Raw genomic sequence first — 15,785 nt, forward strand, 5'->3', positions numbered from 1 at the left:
ATTATATTTTAGTGGATATTAAATTCTAGTTTTGTTAATTGAGGTCCATATTTACTAAGACACTTCCCAGATCATTCCTTGCTGTTATGTCACATTACTGTACGGTTTAATTGAATTATGAAAAGGATACTCTAGGTTTGTTTCTGAAGCTCAGAAATCTATCCTTGGGTAAAGTTCCAATGCCCCATGACCAGCAGCCAGAGGATTATACATACTGCAACAGGCATGACTTAAAGAACTGTCTCCAACCTGAATGGAAGGACCCTTTTTCAGGTACTCTTTACCAGACCATACACACCAAAGCTGAAGGAAACGGAGTCTCGGATTCATTTCCTATCTGAAACATCCCCTGCAGTGCACTGGCCTATTGAGTGCTGCTCACCTTAAAACAATGCCCAAATGGAGAAAAAGCTACCAGACCAGGATGAGAAGAAGACGACATCTGAGCTAGACAGCTGACCCAAGACACCGGACCAGGACTGTATACCAATTACTTTGATAATTTCTCCAACCTTTGATTATGATCTACCCCACTTGTTAAGTTTATGATAAATTACCTATGTCTAGTACTTCTGTGTTACCTTGGTGGGTTTCCCTACTCCAAGGCTCTAATTAGATAGCCCTCAGAAACGTTATTCTAAAAAGAATTTATAGTTCTGTTTAGGCCACTGTTGATCTTACAAGGTGGGAGATTTCAACTGGCCAATTAATACCTGCTCTGACCCTGACCATAAATATGAACTTTCTCATAGGATCAAACTCAGAAACACAAGCAAAATTTTAACCCAAAAATACAACTTCTCGACTATTAAATTCTTACTCGTGACTTTATTAACGTTACTAGCTGTATTACTTATATCATGTCTATTTTATAAAATTGTTGTCTGTTACATTTCCCAATGTGTAACTAGGCCCACAAGATTGATGATGGCTAAACATCTTGAAGAAACAGATAAAATTTATAACCCTGAATAAAATAAATATAATAGTGTGATTCTAGTTATGGGAATGAGCAAAGATGGGTAAACACTTTCTGTATCATAATAGACTAGTAAGACAGGTGATCCAGAGAACTTTTAGTATCAACAGGGCTTGACAAAAAAAAACTTACACCTTGAATGGCAACTTAGAAGATTCTTCACCTGAACTAGGAATGAGCCATCCTAGCACCGTGGGACAAAATTGGTCATGAAATTTCTCTCAAAATATTGGTCAAATTTAGGACCAAGTGGGAGCACTGTGAATGAAAATACTACAATGTGCATGAAAATACTGCAACCATGACAGTAAACAAAGAATGCTGAATCCGAGTCATCAGCGGCTGCTGCCAACCCCCAGCGAGTACATGCCTACAGCCCGGCCTCTCAGCCACTCACAGTGGTGCCCTCTGAGCAGACTCAGAGTAAGAAAGGACAGGATACTTGCCCTAGATAGCCAGGGGCTTGCCAAAGGAATGAATTCAATGACTCAAATGTTTGCTTCTCACCATACATAGAAAAGCAGTAAATACTTGAACTTGAGATATCTGGTTTTCTTTAGATAACAAGCAATATTTTATTGTTCCAATTACCTGGTCTTTGTTGTAAGCTTCTATATATCCTAGCTCCTCCCCTACCTCTTGGGAGCAGTCCCTCAGAGTGATCTGAGAGGCTGTCATCCCGGCTCGAGTCCTCCAGCCAAATAAAACAAAGCCCTTAACATATAGGCTGAACGTTTATTTCAATGACGTTCCAGAATAGACACAACTCATCAATTCTGTAATGGAACACACTGAATCAGGAACCAAAGCGTGTTTTAGTCCGGAAAATCTCCGGGTTCCTATTTCTTCCTGTCATTATACAATCCCTCTAGAACTCATTAATTTGCTGTCTGCTCCTCTGGCAACAAAACTCGTAGAAGACTCAACTCAGCAGAGCGCCCTGCTGGGGAGAACACCCCGCAGAAGCACTGCAGGCTGCCTGCCCTCCTGCACGCTCTGCTGACCCTTGGTGTCCTCCGTGGAGACCAGGCCAACAGAGCTGTTCCTAACAGCTACAAATTCGCACACGTTAAATGAATCATTTTATTTTATATGATATTTTACGTATATACACATCTCTGAAAACAGCTTTGCAGAAGCTCAAATCTTCAACATCAATCCCCAAAGGCAAATCCGGTCCCCAAGGGGAAACAAGACTTAAGACGACGCTAAGGCCTCCAAAGTCCTCTCAAGGACCGTCAACCAAACTGCCTGCAGGTCTGCAGCTGCAGGCTGTTACATGTCTGCTTTTAAAGCAACCCCTTCCTGCCCTCGGGTATTACAGTGTCCCTCTATGCCCTCCCGTCTCAGGGTAAAAGCAGCCGTTGCAGAACCTTGCAGGGAAGCACTGACAGGAGTCGACAAAGAGGATCAGAGCTAAGCTAATACTTCTGATGACACGACCTTGTCACTGTGTCACTTTACAGATGAAGATATATATAGAGAGAGGTGGGCTGATATTGCTCAAAGTCACACAGCTAATAAGTGGCAAAGTCTATAACTCTGCTCTTCCCTTCGGCGTGACGCCCCAGCTGGGATGCCCACAGGGTTGTCTCATGCCTGCCTGAACAATCCTCTCCTGTCACTCATAACCCACCACAGGGTCTGACCCTAGCCTGCCTTTTCAGCATCTATTTCCTCCAGTCTCTCAGGAACAAGGCCGTTTGGGCCACTGTATGACTTCCGGCTCCCGGAAACATCAGTGCTCATGCTGGTCTTGCCTGTGCATCCGGCCCGCTGCTCAGAGGCTCTTCCTCCCCTGCAGGAGTACGTTTCCACTCTCCGCAGGGACACCTCCTCAGGGGAGCCCTCTTCTCGCTCTCAGCACGGCAGGGCCACATCCCGAGCTGCCCCATTAGGACAGTGTGCGCCCAGGTCTGTTAATCAGACCAGCAGCATCAGAGCCAGGGATTATGCCCGGGCTACCCTGCAAAACTACTGCCCGCCACACAGCCCCCAGCCAGCAGGTCACCTGGAAGTCACAGCAAGTGCCCCACCCAATCCAGAAGCCTCTTCATTTGCCAGCATCGCTGATGACTGGTTTCCAAACTTTGGTCAGTTTCGCACAAAAAGCACCTTCAACTGTGAAGCAGAGGGTTTCGCTTCTGCTCCCCATCCTTACTGGTAATGTCAAGGAAAACAAAGAGGCCTTTTCTCAACACTTTTATAATGACACCCTCCCACCCACAATACTCATATGCTCAAGAGCTTTGGATCCACGTGATTTTCTTTCCCTTATGATAAGCGGCTCAAAACTCTGCGGGATTCCTTCTATTTAGAGGGTATTTGTACTCAGTTTATCGGCTTTAATCTGTTTTTGTCTCTCTTCAATATCCCTAGCAGTTGCCACCTCTTACTCCCTTCAGCAGCCTCCCTCCCAACATCTACTCTAGGAAATCAGCTGTGATGAGGGGCCCTGGGGCAGTCACAGACGATGCAACTAAGGCAAAGAGAGGGTCCATAATTTGCCCGAGAAGATCAGCTTCAACCCCCAACAATGTGTGTCACATCCCTGTGTTTAACTCTTATGCTAAGCAAGATAACTTTTTGTAGATTATGGTTATAAACAGATGAGGTATAAAAATACATACAAGGACACACATCTACTCTAAGATGCTCACTAACTCCACTATTTTGTTTCTACTTATTTCTATTAAAAAATATTAAGAACCTCTGCAGTCAGTATAGCAAAATGTTACTGGGCTTTAAATCCAGAATATAGAGGTGTTAAATGTGTCATTACTCATACTTATTTGTATGTTCACAATACAAAATTATTTGAAAGTCCCTCTCACCTCCCCCTACTCACTACTGGCTCTCACCTGAGCTCCCAGACCACACATCTAACAACCTTTCACTGTACCCACAGCTGAACTCATCAGATTTCCGCAGAACTCCCTCTGCAGCTTTCCCTCCTCAGAGCACAGAAGGACCATCATTTACCTCATTAATCCACCCAGAAACCTGGGCCTTACTCCATCCTGCATTCACAGCCAGCCTTCATCCTTTCCTTTTTACCATCTAAACATGCCTTCAATATGTTCGCTTTTAAACACTGACCGTCCCACCGCTCAAGTGGAAGCCACCAACACTGCCCACCTGGACTCACGAGTCTCCTAAGTGGCCCCACAGCCGCTCTCCCCTACTTGAGACAAATGGGACTGTGCCACTCCCGCGCTTTTTGGACTCTTTTAAGACCCACTCTTCTTAGAAGAAACTCCAAGTTCTTCACCAGGTGAAAGTCTTTGCCATGAAATTGTCACCTCAGGGAGGGCAGGACCCGCCCTCTCCCCTCGGCCCCGCCCTCTGGCAGAGCATCAGCTTGGGAGGACCTGCTGAGCTACACCAGCCTGTATTCTAAACCTGGTCTGAGTTCTTAGCAAACTGCTTCACTTATCCATACAATTCCAAGGTAAATTAGAAAGATTTTAGATGTTGAGCTAGACTATTGATTTTGGGATTTTGCACTAGCAACCTGCAAGGACATGTTCTAAAGATTCTGTCTTCTTAAAACCACACCCAGGTTAAAGGAGTATTTGTGGAATGTCTTCGGAGGAAAAGGGACTGTACTTTTACAGGCTTTATGATTTATAACATGAACAACCCGGACAGGGTCACAAATGGAACCGCCTCACAAGTGACAGAAGACAGGTGAGAGGCACAAAGCAACAGGTTGCAAAGATGGTAAGAGCAAACATGATTCTCCACCCCCCCAAAAATTTTTGAAACAACCAAAAATTCTGAATTTTAAAAGTAAAAGAGTATCATATAGAGAAATGAAATAAATAATGCTCTTCATCAGGGTTTCAAGATCTCACTCCAGAGTTTTTAGCAGGCCATACTGAATCCTAGCACAGAAAAATCAAATGGACTTGTAGTGAGAAAGTTCCAGGAAAACTGCAGTAATTCCTCCACTTGTGTAAGGACATACACTCACCTGCTGAAGGTGAATGTAAACCGCATTCTGGATAAATTCGAAAGCTTCCAGGCTCCGCTTCTGGATGCCAAGGACATGGACAGCTTGGAAGCATGCTTCTAACTCAGTCACCGGCTTTTTTACACTGCAGGGGAAACGGAGGCACCCAGTCAAGAGCAGAGATGTTCCTGTCGTGTCTCACAGGCCGTGCCTCGGGGATTCAGTGCCCTGCAGCAGCCCGGCCCCAGGCAAGGACCAGCAGCGTTTTCCACCCAAGCAGGAGGGGCACTGTGCTTGAGAAAGCCCATCTCCGATGGGGGCAAGAGGGGCTGGTGGGGTTCAGTGAACCTATAAATGCCCACAGAAATATGCCTGCATTCATTCAAGTGATGCAAACAACTGTAGCAGGCTATTTAACAAAATTTCAATTGTCAGTGGAAATTTTGCCATTCCTTTCCGCTTGTCCCCTGCACTCTGAGACAGGCTTAGGCTCTCTTACACCTGCAGCTCTGTGCAATAGTTGTGAAGTCATTTTACTTTACAGATACCACGGTTCTGCCCAGGGTGATATCCAGCCCAGAGAGGTGGCCCAGGCCAATTTAAAGCTATGTGGCTTGCGTGCGGGGGCAATTACAGGAGCTGGTTCTGGAGCCAGGCCCCTCCCCACCTCTGCTCCCCTCTCTCCCGAGGCCCCGCTGCCAAGCACTCAGGCTCCGTGATCTTAAGTCCTACTCTTCTACTCTACTCCAAACCCTTTTCCTTTTGTTTTTTTCCCTAATTATTCCCAGCTGGAGTGATTTTTCAATCTCAATATCTGAAAAAAATTCCTGCAGCCGAAAAAGAGGTCTCCAGAGGTCAATGCCCATATGCTGGTTCCTGAAGAGAGCCCCTGGCTACGGGGACCCTCACCAACACTCACGGGGCATCAGAGATGTTGCAGGGTCGGCCACCCCCTACAAGAGTTTGCTGTCACCCCAATGCCTGCACAGCATCCCTGCTCACAAAATATAGTTGGTACACTTATCGGTTATTAAGAAGCAAAAATACAAAATTGCTCGTATTTCTTACTAATATTATCTATGAAGCTGGAAACGGAATTGTAATAAAATGTACAGTTTTTACCCTATGTTAAATCTGTTCCTTTGAGTTTAAACCTGTGCCCTGTTTCCTAGGCTCAGACTTGGTAGCTCTGCACCATTTGAAAAAGAAAGTTGCCTTTAGCCTGAAATCTGCAGGAAAGCCTATTCTCCTGGCCCTGATCTTTAAAAATGTTAGCTCATCTGCACTTCTGTAGAGATGGCAAGTTGCATAATAGAGAATAGCCTTTGTTTTTTTGGAGGTTTTACAGGGGTACCATGATTTGATCCACATGGACAGCTGCAAGAACAGCGGATTCAAAGGACAAACAATTCATAAAGCAAGAAGTATGCAACAACCAACCACAACCCCCCCCTTTTTAGTATAAAAGGAGACTGAATTCTTACTTGGGGAAGATAGTTCTCCAGGACATCAGTCTGCCGTCTTCTGGGTCTGCCAGCATTGCAAGTGAAGTCACTATTCCTTGCTCCAACACCTCATCTCCCGGTTTATTGGCCTGTCATGTGGCGAGCAGAACGAGTTTGGACTCAGTAACAAAATGACTGCATTGGAGGTAGTATGTCTCCAATGTTTCCTCATTTCCAATATGTAACATGCACATCATTTATGATCTAGTGCAAATAATTCATCAAAGACAACCACAAAAAGAAACTATACTCACCTAGCTATCAACACTGAAGTCACAACCTGTCAATTTTATATGATGTTGAACAACACAATGGAAAAACCTAACATAGGGAGTTGATTCCACGGAAATAAAATTATTTCTACTCCTTCAATACTTTTTCTTTTCTTTTCTATTTTATTTTGTTTTGCTTATTGAAAGGAAAATAAAAGTCAAGTCATTTTATTTCACGTATTTTTGTTATAGCTACATTCTTTAAATACTACAAAGAGATTTAAACTGCAAAAAATTGTTCATATATTAGTATAAAGATATATACACAATCAATGGGGATTAGGAAAGGAATGGACATTTACTAAAAATCCACTGCTATCTTGTCTTTTACAAGCATATCCTGGAATATAAGCTGTATGATCCAGGGGGCTCCACCCCCATTCTCACTGTTGAGTCCCTTAGCAATCAACTACTAAGGCACCAGCATAGAACCATGTGATCAGTATTTTAGGAATAAATTAGGGAATTAGCACATTCAATTCTAAAACAAAAACCCTAAAATAAATACTGAACTTATTTACAGATAAAGAAAATTGGAACCAAAAAAGTAGTTATTTCCCCAAGGTCACAAAGCTAATAACTGGTAAAGACAAGATTTGAACTCATCTGCCTGATTCTAAAAACTAAGGTGGAAATCCCATTCGACTGGGGAGGGTCCAGCAGCAGAGCCTATCACCCTATCTTTGTTCAGATCTAGCCTTAGACAGCCTGAGACAGCACCCCATTCCTATGGAACTCGAGGGCAAATGATAACAATAAGGATTTTATATCCAGTAGTTTGTTAGGTCTCATTTATATAAAGTGTCAGCAGGTCAGCAGAAAAACTCTGGAAAATATGAGTGGGTCCAGAGCTTTCTGCTGATTAGTAACTCAGTCTCTCAGGACATAGTGACCTTCCCATGAGAGGCCTCATGGACATAAACTAAAGGCAGCTGAGCAATGAAAACTAACAAGAACCTGGAACTCAAGCAAGAAGGTTCCCTGCCATCCCCCACCCAGTTGCCTCTTCACCCGCGTGGACACGATGGCAGGAGACCCAGATTCTTGTCTAAGTTACATCATCATGGATTCTCATCCATAATAATGTATGACTCTATGCCGCCTTATGTCCATTAAAACTCAAATATGATAACACCAATATCTCAGCAGAATATCTATGTCTCCACTTCCTGTCTTCTAATAGGAGAATATTTTTATGGACAAAAAGCAGAAATCCAATTTAAAAAACCATGCACGAAGCCAGGTGAAATTCTGCTTAAGAGACTGCTCTCACGCTGAGTAAATGAAAACTCAGAAAAAGTGGCCCTTCTCCCTCAGCAAATGGGAGGTAGCCTGATGTGTGTGTGTGTGTGTGTGTGCACGTGTGTGTGTGTGTAAATCAAATACAATGAATTCTGGGATGTGTACAGTTTTTTTAAGTCACTGTCATTTCATGGGAATGAGCCACCATTTAAATAATTTGAATCTAGTGTTCTGAGAGAGTCTCAGGCTCTTGGTGGAGGAGGTGAAAGGGGAGAGTGAAGGAGGAAAGAGGTACATGAAGCAAAGAACTAAGAATACTGCCAGGGAAAGGAAAGACGTTAGTTTTGTTCTTCCTTGCACCACATACAAATTAGGGACTCGCTTTCTGCTGATGACTTATCGAGCACTGATTTGCAGGAGAAGAGGGGACAGCTCATTGCTCACTGAGCTTGTGACTGTACGTGGCATCTTATAGACACAAATCATTTACCCTGATCAAACACTCTAGCAGCAGGCTGTAATTCTTCTCTTTTGAGAGACAACAAAGCAGGAGTTCAAACAGGATGCATAACTTCACAAAAGTCAGAGGTCCAGTAAACTAAAGAGGATTAATTCAAACTCAGATCTGAATGCAGAGTCTGATCTTCCCACTCCCAGGACTGGAAAATCCTTAACACAGGCTCCCCAGCTCCCCTGCATTGTTCCTGGCACCAAGCATTTGCCATGGCAATGGTCACCATTTCTCACAGACACAGCACTCTGTGCAGCAAATGACCTTGATCAGACCTTGATCATCTACCTGCCACGCCCACCAGGCTTCACCATACAGGCAGGAAAGCTGGCTTTCAAGTGCATACAAAGCCATTCCTTGTCTAACCTGGGCTCTTCTGTGGTTTCTCCAGCCTAAAGGCAGCCATGAAACTGCTCACAGTTTGTACATGAGCCACACTACCTCTCTCCATCTGTCTCCCCACCTATACTACTTAGCTATGAACATTTTGAGAATCTTCGACACAAATTTTTAAAAACAAAAAAGAAAGGATTCTGGAACAACTACTTAATACTTACAATTTTAAATGACAAATTACAAAGTGAGTATTTACAAACCGAATCTTCCTTTCTAAATTTCAGTTTTAAGCGTTTAAAAATATAATAGCAAAAAATTTTCACTTACAAAATTGACAAAAACATAAACAATAATCTGGAATAAGTTAAAAAATAATGCCCATGTTCTAAATGGAGAAACTTCAGGGCTGTACTGAGGGGTAAAGTAAGAGGTGAGAATGTAGAGACATCAACAAATTGCATGGAGGAAAGCAGTTTTGTAAAGATGTAAGTTCTCATCAGAATAATTCAAAACTTACTGAAAACTCCCATGACAACTCCAATCTGATTTTTTTTAACTTGAACAAAATATTTTGGAATTCTTCAGGAATAATAAAATCATAATACTAGACAAGAAAATTTGGGATGGAAGAAAAGAATGAAAAAAATTCAGACTGCCAATTATTAAATAAATTTTTACAATATGTAAGTTATGGTGCTGGAGTAAGAAAGGCAGATTGACAGAAGGGAACCATGAGCTCAAAAAGAGACTCTAGTGTACACAAGTATTTTGTAAAGGTGGGATTTCAAATCAAAGAGAAAAGTATGACTTCAGTAATTGTCCTGAGACAATCAGACAATCACCTAGAAAGAATAAATACTATTCCTCTCATAAGGACCACAAGATAATTTACAGACAGTGATGTAAATATAAAAAAGTACTAATAACAGCAAATACAACACTTTGCTCTTATTAACTCAACTTACCCTTACATTAACAAGTACTATTATCATCTCCATCTTAGAGATTAAAAAAAACCTACAGAGGAGATTTATTCCAGTATAAGAAATTATTTTTAAGAATAATTTCAAAGATAAAACACATAAGGAATACATTTATTATCATAAGAATATTTTGAGACACTACCAAAATAAAAATCCTCCTAAACAAAATGAAAGGAAAGAAATGACAAGAAAAAGCTCTGTGATACATGTTGTTGAAGACAAGAAGTTAATGTTCATAACATACAAAGAGCTGTCACAAACCAACAAGAAGCTCCCCCACTTAAATGTGTGCAAAGGATAAAAGGAATCATTCATTTTAAAAAAGTCAAATGGCTAATGAGTGAAAAATGCTCAATACCTCACTGGTCATCAAATGCAAACTAAAACAATGAAAAAGCACTTTTGCTCATCATATTGGCAAATATTTTTAAAAGATATTCTATCTAGTGTCCATCTGTGGGAGAAGAAACCATGAGCGACATTTTCAGAGGACGACATGTCAATGGATATGTAAACTCTGAAAAACGTACATACACAATGACTCAACACCACTTCTAGGAATCGTTTCCTTTAGGAAAAAACAAATTAGGTCCAAAAAGATGTACCCATCAGGTCATTTACACAGCACTGTTTACAATGGTGGGAAGAAAAACTGAAGTGAAATCATATCCAGCAATAGAGAATTGGTTACATAAGTAATTGTGCATCTTTTCATTCCCCTATGGAAGGAATTTCTAGAGTTACTTGAATGGAGTCTGTGATGAATGTAAATGTCACATCCAGGGACTAAATTTCCAGAAGCCTTAACTAAGGGAATACTCATAAAAGATCACAGGAATGTCTGTACAAGAAGGATGCCAGTCAAATATCCTTTCTGACAGTGGAAAATGGAGAAAATTTAACTGTCCACCATCAAGACAATGATGCGGTAAATCACGACGAGCTGCGAGCAATGAGGGAGCCAGCGTTTCGCCGTGGTCCAGGGCCTTGTCCACAGCATTCTCTCACCAAAGGTGTGCGTGGGAAAGAGACCACACCCGCAAATCAGGAGACCCCTCCACTCTATCTGAAAGGACCGTGTGAGTCTGGAGTGGGAGGACGTCTATGATATACACCTGAGTGATTAAAGCGAGCTGCAGAAAAACATATAGTATGGTCTCATTTTTAAATAAAGCATATATACACACACGTATACATGGAATTCTCATATGTGTGTATATATGTATGTCATAGGCATAAAGGTCATGAAACATATATATCAAATTTTCAACAGTTTTTCCTCTTCGGAAATAAGGGGAAGGGAGGTAGGGCCTTCCTCTACCACCACAGTTCTCTTTTCAGTATTTCAGTTAAGTATACTTGGAATTTAAAAGTTTATTTAAGTCCGAAGTAAAATGGACAATGCCTCCACAAGACAGAATGCTATACTGGTCATCAAAAATCATGCCAGAGGAGATAGAATATTGTAGAAAAACATATAAAAAGCCGAATGGAAAATGGAGGTGTCCACACAGTAAACAGTCACAGAGTGCTCTCTGGTTTTTTATGACAGAGGTGATCCACACTGATGAAAATATACGTTAACGTGTTAATTATTATCTTTGAATAGCGGGACAAGGATAGCCTTTTTTGCCCCCTTTTTCAGAGTTATTATTTTAAATGCACATTCTTTTTCATCTGAAAAAAAGCATTTTTAGGTGTGTAGTACTATGCATTGGAGAATAATACAAGAATACTTAGAGAAACAAGTAACTAGGAGACAAAGCAGCAGCATCACACAATGTAGGACGGGCGATCCTGATTAACACCACGCAGTTACATAAGGACCCACAAAGTGAGAGCACCTGCTGTAACAGGGCGTGGCCCCCTTCTATTTGTCAGCAGTGTCTTCAGGGCTGAGGCAGTTCTGAGCACGGCCAGTGTCAGTGCTGGTGTCTGGATGGATGCCACTGGAGGTGAAGGCACCTGCAAGCCGAGAGGAAGAACAGAAATCATCCTCTGCCTTTTCTGTCTTGTTTCTTTGTTACTTTAAAAGAGAGCCATATATAAGATAAACCGTGTATCTCCCCAAATGAAATTTCAGTAATGAAACCGTTTTTAAAGACTTCACAGCTTATATTCTGCCTATAACTGTCTTTTCAACAAAGATCATATTTATTAAATGTTAATTAACTCAGTTAATTAACTCCCTGTTGAAACATTCTAGTAAAGAGCATGAACTGCAGTATGTAAAAGAACCACACCTGCAGTGACTAGCTCAGCTGTCTTGACGGCAGTGCAGTCAGCCCCCACCATCCCGTGGCCCTGAGCTCCTGATGCTGGTAAGAGATTACGCTGCCGCCTCAGATGGAGAGAAACGGTGAAAGCATTTCTTGAACCCTACAGCACTGACAAAACATAACTGACAAATCCCAGGCCCCTTTGAGGCTCTCATTTTCTGTTTCTGGCCAACCCCCATCAATGAGCAGAACCACCCAATCCCCGAGCCATGGGACTCACGTGGGAAGCAGTTTTGGAGAAATTTCCAGGTATAGAATGTAACCAACTATACATAGAACTCTGAAAAAAGAAAAGATGCCCTACTCTGATTTTGGAAGACACTCAAAATATTCTCCTAAGCCTTAGTAGCTGGAAAGGCTGGGCTTCTCCTAAGTCACTTATTTATTTCACAGCCAGTAAGCATCTCCCTCAAATCCTGCTTCCCTGTGTCTGCTGGGAGCTTGAAACACACTGCTGCTGTCGATCTTATAAGTCACATGGCAGAGGCATGTGTCTCACGCCTGCAACCCTCACACAGGCTCGCCTCCTAGCCTCACTGTCTGAACTGGGCCCCATTTTCTCACCTGTTTATTTGGTATCTGTTCTTCTGTAAGCTACCTGAAATGCGTTTTGGAACATGTCAGAAGAAGCAGTGGGTTGAGAAATGGACAGATTGAGAGGTGAGTGATGGGCAGACAGAGAGAGAGACTCCAAGAAAAGGGGAACAAATAAAATTTCCTATGCAAAACCCTCTTCTAATCAGGGAAGGAAACCACCACGGAAAAGTGTGAAGAGGCAGGTTGCTTAGGACTGTTTCCTGGATTCCATGAAAAGTAACACCAAGAGATGAGAGGGTAGAACTTTAAATAGTAAAAGAAAAAAAGCACGCATGCTTGAAAAATATATCTACAATATGTACTTTCTAAAGAATAGACTGAAATCAGCAGGACCCAATAACACTATACTTGGGTATTTACAGAAGTGAGAATCCCATCTCCAAACCACAAGGCATCCCTTCAGAGCACTGACAGTCTACATGGGGCGGTCATAAAGCCATCACCGCAAAAGCTATGCTACCCTGCACTTACGAGGAATGAGCAGCTGTGCTCAGGCTGCCCATGCGCATCATTTACACCCCACAGCACCTCTACGGGGGGGACGCCTAGCGAGCCCCGTCTCTGCAGGACAGAAAACCAGTTCTGGAGAGGCTAAGCCGACTTACCAGTTCTCCATCTCACAGGACTGGTCTCTCCAGAGCAGGACACGAACTCGGACCCACGATTGTAACCATGGTACTACAGTGCTTTGTGTGCTGTTTGTGTGTATAATACATTTGTTTCTATCATGAAAGGTTATTTAATAAATGATCGGTTGTCTTGTCTATCTCATTAGCTCACAATCAATCTTTATACTGTTGAATTGTACTCTTTTCCCCTGAAGAAAGGAACGGAAACAGCGGGGGTCAGAAAGAGGTGGGGCTCCATTCTTTATCTGGGATCTCATCTCATTGAAGTCCCCAAACAGGGAAAAGGAGCAAATGTTCTCTTTATCTTTTAAAGAGAGGGCTCCAGTGATGGTGACTTATTCAATTACAAAATCAAGGCTGGGGAAAGGGCACATGCAGCAACTAGAGCAGTATCAGCTGTAGGAAGGTCAAAAGTGCTCATGGGAGGGCTCAGGGGGCAGCCTCATTTAATTTCAATCAATAAAACAATAACAAACTCTAAAAATACTGGCCTACAATGGATTAGCTCTTTCTTGACATCTAGCAAGTTTCCACAGCCCACATGTAACATTATCGGGAACCAGTGAAAGGAAGAGTCCACAGACAAGGAAAATCAATGCCACAGGCAGGCTGAAACCCAGGCTGGAGTTTAGGAAGAGAAAGGGCATAGTTAAGAACTGGGGAAAGGCTGGGGAAAAAAATCATCACAAGGACTCTCAAGCATCATCCAACAATCATATAATCATTCATTCAAGAGAGAGTTACTGAGGTCGTATTCTGTGCAAGATTGTACAGCGGGTGAAGCAAGAGCGCAGCGTCCATGGTGGCAGCAAGTTGCGGGGCTCAAATACACTTCTGATCCCGGTACCTTGCACACTTGTCCTCAATATAAAGGCAAAGATAATTAAAGTAAAATAATACTCTGTAAACTCAAAGCATTGTTGAAAAAAAAAAGTTAAAGAAGACCTAAATACCAGGACAGACACTCCACACACATTCCCCTATCAAAAGAAAGTGCTCTTGGAATGGCAGTGCTCCCCAGAGCGATCCGTATATTCAACGTGGTCTCGATCACAATCCCAGCGGGCTCCTCTGCAGAAACTGACTATCTGCTGCTACAATTCATATGGGAATTCGAGGATCTCAGTAACCTATACGTACTTGAAAAAGAAAAATTTGAGAGGACTTATAATTCTCAATTTCAAACCTTACAACTGTATCTCCAGGTGAGATTAGAGGCCATTGTGAAGTTATTACTGTGTTAATCCTTATTTACTAAATTCTCTACAATGAATATTACTGTTACAATAAGAAAAATAAAAAGTAAGTTATCCTTTAAAACATGCACACCAATTCATTCATTGGGAAAAATTATTCTATCAATTAAGAGATAAATATCTATTGAAAAAGGACAACTTAAAAACAAGAGTGCATTTGCATTTTTCATAAATTGAAAACTGAAAAGCACAAAGACGTCAAGTTTCTAGGGAGACCAATGCAACATATTAATAGTTATTTTCAGAAATTCTAATTTAACAATGAAAACTCTGGAAAGGGAAAATCGTGACTGAGAGCCAACTGCAAACACATGGAGAGCAAAGGCCTAGAAATCACAGTTCCTTTAACTCTGCTCCTAACACAATAGGAGAGGAAATTCCTCACTGAGGGGACAGTGGAATCCCATGCATAAGACAGGATACACAGTACAAACTGCACTAGAATTGGGGGTGAATTTTTTAGAAGAATTCTAAAGTTACAAAATTGCTGAAAAACTTTTAAAACACTGACAGAAAGATTAAAACACACAGTCATATATATTATATAGAAACATATGTAGTCTGCTCCCATGTTGCATTTAAATACAAATATATTTGTTCATTTATGGGCACTTATGACTTTATCCCTGGTAGAATACTTCAACTAAAACAAATAATCAATATAACACTCCTTTGTCAAATCTACTTGATAAGTTACTCTGCTATGTAAACATAATGTGTCTAAGATAGATCTAAAATTAGTGAAAAAGAGCTTTGTATGGCTTCTTGAACTATTCTCAAAATTCAAAGCTTAATTTTAAAACAGATCTGAACAGTAATTCTATATTACCTTTTCCGTCGTGAAATGAACAACACAGTCTGTTGTCAAAATTCTGTCCTTACAATGATTCACGAGCACCGTATCCTCACAAAACTGCTGGACAGCAAGGCACTATCCAGACACTGTGACCCAACAAATGAAACACAATGAAGACAGTGACCCTATTTTGGAGGGCTTATAGTCTGTGTCAACACCAGGGTTTTATTTGATTGGTTTGATTGGTTGGCAAAATAAAATCAATCAAGTACTTTCTTCTTTGAGCATTCTATAAGTCATGACTCTGCTGTTAGTGTCATGAGCAGGAAAGAGTTAAGCATGACTTGATTAGATCAACTAGCAACAATCATCACTGGAGAGTGAGTAATAAAGAAGTTAACTGATAGCAATGCTTCTCCCTACATGAGACCTAAAATAAATCGAC

At 41.6% G+C, this 15,785-nt stretch overlaps 1 long non-coding RNA gene across 1 annotated transcript in view; it reads right to left on the bottom strand.

The window, feature by feature from the left end:
- Window positions 1-6,387: 6,387 nt before the first annotated feature.
- Window positions 6,388-15,785, bottom strand: part of LOC140695100 (uncharacterized) — a 35,249-nt gene continuing 25,851 nt past the window's right edge. Inside the window, exons 5-10 of the long non-coding RNA XR_012070789.1 lie at window positions 15,374-15,486; window positions 13,265-13,476; window positions 12,283-12,342; window positions 12,027-12,184; window positions 11,628-11,748; window positions 6,388-6,528 (exon numbers count right to left, since the gene is read on the bottom strand). This is a non-coding gene — a long non-coding RNA (uncharacterized lncRNA). The remainder of the gene's footprint in view (window positions 6,529-11,627; window positions 11,749-12,026; window positions 12,185-12,282; window positions 12,343-13,264; window positions 13,477-15,373; window positions 15,487-15,785) is intronic.

The sequence above is a fragment of the Vicugna pacos genome, unplaced genomic scaffold, assembly GCF_048564905.1.
Source record: "Vicugna pacos unplaced genomic scaffold, VicPac4 scaffold_138, whole genome shotgun sequence".
Taxonomy (NCBI): domain Eukaryota; kingdom Metazoa; phylum Chordata; class Mammalia; order Artiodactyla; family Camelidae; genus Vicugna; species Vicugna pacos.